General features: G+C 40.7%; 1 protein-coding gene across 1 annotated transcript in view; it reads left to right on the top strand.

Moving 5' to 3' along the window:
• Nucleotides 1-2,282: 2,282 nt before the first annotated feature.
• Nucleotides 2,283-6,000, top strand: part of HTRA1 (HtrA serine peptidase 1) — a 42,321-nt gene continuing 38,603 nt past the window's right edge. The window contains exon 1 of the mRNA XM_073546586.1: nucleotides 2,283-2,447. The gene's annotated coding sequence lies outside the window, so the exon portion shown is untranslated. The remainder of the gene's footprint in view (nucleotides 2,448-6,000) is intronic.

Here is a 6,000-nt window from a genome sequence, read left to right as displayed (position 1 = left end):
TGTGATATTATTGGTCATTTTAGAAATTGAAAAATAAATAAAAATATGCCTAAATTGTTTTGCATATTTTAACAAATATTTAATAGGTTACAGTAGAGTAGAGCTCGGCCAAAAGTTTCTACCCTGTTATGGTGGCGGCTTAAAAAATCTTTTGGCCAAAACAAAAGCTACCGGCTATATGTGTGATCTGGTGATGGGAACTGTTAATGTGTGACTGGTGAGAAGTGGAGTTTTTCCAAGAGAGCGCAGTGGAACTGTGGACAGTGGACTTTGTGCTCCTGTCTACACTGCTGTTATTCAGGCTGCTTAAAGTATTCCACCATGGAAGAACTTGAAATGCCACATTTCAGGTGCATAAAAAGCAGTAATAATTAATGTGTAATCAGAATTCACAAGGACTAGCAAAGTATAACCTGTGGATGTTGTAGTGGATGCCTTCCTTCCCAGAAGATGCTGCATTTTCAGTGTTCCTTTCCCCATTGGATTATTTTAACAAGTTATCAACAGAATACTTCTGTGCAAAAAATGTTTTAATAATATCACAATATTAGATCATTGCTATCGATCACACATTTCTATGGTTATTGTTCGGACAACCGCCGGGTAATTTGCCCTAAGAAGCACAGAAGCGTCACAAAGTGATCATAGGGTCCCATGGCAAAATGTACAATGTGGCCCTATTCCACTATTTCCTCCTACTCGGAAGTGTATTAAGAAAAAAATGTCATGCGAAGGGTTGTGTTTTATGGAATGACACCATTCACTTTATTATATAATGTATAGAAAAATGGGGAAACAATTCCAAGTGCAGTGAAATAATGAAATAAACTTTGTGTTTTTGGGGGAGCGTTCTTTTACGGCATTAATTATGCAGCACAAAATGATGTGGAAACATTGGTTTTTCAGGTTAGTATGATTAAAGTGATACCAAACTTGTATAGTGTTTTTTTTCAAACTATGTAAATTTGTAAAAAGTAATTTGTGTCACCATTTTCTGAGACCCAACGATGGAGATAAGTGAGGATTTGTTTTTTGCATGGCAAATTGAAGTATTTATATATTTCTTGCTATTTATTTTACTTATATAGCAGCACCATATTCAGCAGAGCTTTACAGACATAATCATCGGTGTCACTACTGGAGCTCACAATCTAAATTTCTTATGTCTTGGGAGTATTGATATTATTACGGGGTACATAGGATGCTTTGATCATTTTTTTGCATATTTTTTTTTTAGAGAAGTGCTTCAAGCTTAAAACCCCATAGACGGACTTTACACAGGAAGCGCCCCTTGGGTTACGTCCATGGTGTATTGGAGCTGTGGTGGAGCCAACCGGACAAAGAAAAGGGTCATCAAGCAGGGTCATATCAAGGAGGACAAAGTCAGGGACAAAATCAAAAGTCAGGGAAATGGTCAGTGGGAAGCAGGAATCAATTAGGCCAAATCAGAGGAGGTACAGGAGTGTAAACCAGGGTAAGTATAATTTATAACCGGCAGCTAAAGACTGACTGCTAATAGAGAGGAGTCATGGCTCCCAGCAGAAAATGAATTACTACCAGGTGTGGACTGGGGTTGAAATTCAGCCCTGACATTTTCAATCACACAGGCCCATGTTGTCCCCATCCCAATATATCAGATGAGATATATTACTAATATTACCCTGGATGGAGGAAATGAAGATTTTCTACACGACCAATATTTCTAATGATACCTGTGGCCTGCTGGGGTAAGTGACGGGGTCAGCGACTTTGTGCTCCATCACAACTCTTAACAGAATGGGTCTCTTGAGAACACTGATTCTGTTAACAACATAGCAGACAAGGCATCCCATAACCAAACAGGCCCTTCTGGAATTTGCCAGAATTTCCAGATGGCCAGTCCTGCCTTGATTACTACTGATATGTCTTTGCTGAAAAACACAGAAAAGGATGGGGGCAACGACTAGCCTAAAGTTTAACAGAAACACGCTGCCATCACCCATTGTTTTGGTTCTGACTAGCAACAAACAGGCATTAAAGCGCATCCATATACAGATGTCACACATATACTTTGCTGTATGTATTGAGTGCTCTGTGCTGTACAACACTGTAGCATGTGCTCTTGCAGTATATACTGAGTACTCCCTGCTGTACGGTGTTGTACCCAGTGCTGTAGGTATGCTTTGCAGCATGTATTGAGTGCTATACTCTGCGCTGTGCTTTGGCAGGCTGCCCTGCTCCCTCACATGAGATGCGGGGGTGGAGTAATTCTCTGTTTTGGGGCTTTTCCAAATAAAAGAAGCTGAATCAGTGCAGGGCTGTGAGGACAGAGAGCTGGGCCGGTTCTACAGACAGCAGACATCTAAGCTCCTGGGACCTGGGAGGCGATCACATCTGCTGCAAGGGATAACGGGCTGTGCAGGGCGCTGCATCTCCTGGGGCGCTGCCGGATACACCGCAGTCACAAGGTGTGTATATATCATCAATATACTGGGGCGGTGAGAGATACAGGGAAACCTCTAGGGATAAACCACCCAAAATCACACTGAGAAATCACTTTCTATGGGATGGACCTTCATATTCACACAAGACAGGGACAATTGAAAGTCAGTCCCAGGAGAATCTGGACTAGATGTGAGATGATCTTCTCAGAGAGGTGATCTGGAGGGATTTCACTGCATATAATCATACTGGTACTTAACGCAGTCCAGCAGGGAGGGAAAATGTACAAAAGGGGTGAAGTTACATAATTGTATGGTCGGGTCATAATGTATAGGTGAAATTAAAGAGATAGTACAAGTACTGAAGCGTGCATAAAGTGAGAGTACTAGCAAGTGTATAAAGTGAAAGTACTAGTAAGTGCATAAAGTGAGAATATTAGTGTGTAAAGTGAGAGTACTAGTAAGTGCATAAAGTGAGAATATTAGTGAGTAAAGTGAGAGTACTAGTAAGTGCATAAAGTGAGCGTACTATTACGTGTATAAAGTGAGAGTACTAGTAAGAGTATAAAGTGAGAATATTAGTGTGTAAAGTGAGAGTACTAGCAAGTGTATAAAGTGAGAGTACTAGTACGAGTATAAATTGAGAGTACTAGTAAGTGCATAAAGTGAGAGTACTATTAAGTGTGTAAAGTGAGAGTACTATTAAGTGTGTAAAGTGAGAGTACTAGTAAGTGCATAAAGTGAGAATATTAGTGAGTAAAGTGAGAGTACTAGTAAGTGCATAAAGTGAGAATATTAGTGAGTAAAGTGAGAGTACTAGTAAGTGCATAAAGTGAGCGTACTATTACGTGTATAAAGTGAGAGTACTAGTAAGAGTATAAAGTGAGAATATTAGTGTGTAAAGTGAGAGTACTAGCAAGTGTATAAAGTGAGAGTACTAGTACGAGTATAAATTGAGAGTACTAGTAAGTGCATAAAATGAGAATACTAGTAAGTGCATAAAGTGAGAGTACTATTAAGTGTGTAAAGTGAGAGTACTATTAAGTGTATAAAGTGACAGTACTAGCAAGTCTATAAAGTGAGAATACTAGTAAGAGTATAAAGTGACAGTACTAGCAAGTCTATAAAGTGAGAATACTAGTAAGAGTATAAAGTTAGAGTACTAGTAAGTGTATAAAGTGAGAATACTAGTAAGTGCATAAAGTGAGTGTACTATTAAGTGTATAAAGTGAGAGTACTAGTAAGTGTATAAAGTGAGAGTACTAGTAAGAGTATAAATTGAGAGTACTAGTAAGAGTATAAAGTGAGAATACTAGTAAGTGCATAAAGTGAGTGTACTATTAAGTGTATAAAGTGAGAGTACTAGTAAGTGTATAAAGTGAGAGTACTAGTAAGAGTATAAATTGAGAGTACTAGTAAGAGTATAAAGTGAGAATACTAGTAAGTGTATAAAGTGAGAGTACTAGTAAGAGTATAAAGTGAGAATACTAGTAAGTGCATAAAGTGAGTGTACTATTAAGTGTATAAAGTGAGAGTACTAGTAAGTGTATAAAGTGAGAGTACTAGTAAGAGTATAAATTGAGAGTACTAGTAAGAGTATAAAGTGAGAATACTAGTAAGTGCATAAAGTGAGAGTACTGGTAAGTGCATAAAGTGAGAGTACTAGCAAGTGTACAAAGTGAGAGTACTAGCAAGTGTGTAAAGTGAGAGTACTAGTAAGAGTATAAAGTGAAAATACTAGTAAGTGCATAAAGTGAGAGTACTAGCAAGTGTGTAAAGTGAGAGTACTAGTAAGAGTATAAAGTGAAAATACTAGTAAGTGCATAAAGTGAGAGTACTAGTAAGTGCATAAAGTGAGAGTACTAGCAAGTGTATAAAGTGAGAATACTATTAAGTGCATAAAGTGAGAGTACTAGTAAGTGCATAAAGTGAGAGTACTAGCAAGAGTATAAAGTGAGAGTACTAGCAAGAGTATAAAGTGAGAGTACTAGCAAGAGTGTAAAGTGAGAGTACTAGCAAGTGTATAAAGTGAGAGTACTAGCAAGAGTGTAAAGTGAGAATACTAGCAAGTGCGCAAAGTGAGAGTACTAGCAAGTGTATAAAGTGAGAATACTAGCAAGTGCGTAAAGTGAGAGTACTAGCAAGTGCGTAAAGTGAGAGTACTAGCAAGTGTGTAACGTGAGAATACTAGTAAGTGTGTAACGTGAGAATACTAGTAAGTGCATAAAGTGAAAGTACTATTAAGTGTATAAAGTGAGAGAGAACTAGCAAGTGGGTAAAGTGAGAGTACTAGCAAGTGTGCAAAGTGAGAATACTAGTAAGTGTGTAAAGTGAGAATATTAGTAAGTGTGTAAAATAAGAATACTAGTAAGTACGTAAAGTGAGAGTACTAGCATGTGTGTAAAGTGAGAGTACTAGTAAGTGTATAAAGTGACAGTACTAGTAAAGTGAAGTGTGCATAAAGTGAGTATAGACATTGGTCATACATTAGTACACAGGCTCCTATACTGGTACACAGGCTCCTATACTGGTACACAGGCTCATACACTGGTACACGTGCTCATACACTGACACACGGACTCATACTCTGGCACCCAGGCTCATACACTGGCACCAAGGCTCATACACTGGCACACAGGCTCATATACTGGCACACGGGCTCATACACTGGCACGCGGGCTCAAACAAAGGTGGTACACAGGATCATACACTGGCACACGGGTTCATACACTGGCACACGGGCTCATACACTGGCACACAGGTTCATACACTGGCACACGGGCTCATACACTGGCACACAGGTTCATACACTGGCACACGGGCTCAAACACTAGTGGTACACAGGCTCATACACTGTTTCACGTGCTCATACACTGGAACATGGGTTCATACACCGGCCCACAGGCCCATAGACTGGTACACAGGCTCATAGACTGGTACACGGGCTCATACACTGGTACTCAGACTCATACACTGGTACACAAGCTCATACACTGGTACACAGGCTCATACACTGGTGGTACTCAGGCTCATATACTGGCACGTAGGCTCATACGCTGGTACGCAGGCTCATACACTGGTACACAGGCTCATACATTGGAACACAGGCTCATATACTGGCACACAGGCTCATATGCTGGCACGTAGGCTCATACGCTGGTACGCAAGCTCATACACTGGTGGTACTCAGGCTCATATACTGGCACGTAGGCTCATACGCTGGTACGCAGGCTCATACGCTGGTACACAGGCTCATACACTGGTGGTACACAGGCTCCTACACTGGCACACAGGCTCATACACTGGCACACAGGCTCATATGCTGGTGGTACACAGACTCACACTGCTGGTACACAGGCTCATACACTGGTACACAGGCTCCATACACTGGTACACAGGCTCCATACACTGCTGGTACACAGGCTCATACGCTGGTACACAGGCTCATACACTGGTGGTACACAGGCTCATACACTGGCACACAGGCTCCATACACTGGTACACAGGCTCCATACACTGCTGGTACACAGGCTCATACACTGGTACACAGGCTCCATACACTGGTACACAGGCTCCATAC

Source organism: Dendrobates tinctorius, unplaced genomic scaffold (genome assembly GCF_039654945.1).
Source record: "Dendrobates tinctorius isolate UK_male_01 unplaced genomic scaffold, ASM3965494v1 ptg000149l, whole genome shotgun sequence".
Taxonomy (NCBI): domain Eukaryota; kingdom Metazoa; phylum Chordata; class Amphibia; order Anura; family Dendrobatidae; genus Dendrobates; species Dendrobates tinctorius.
Note: the sequence above shows the minus strand (reverse complement) of the source record. Positions and strands in the feature narration are given on the sequence as shown.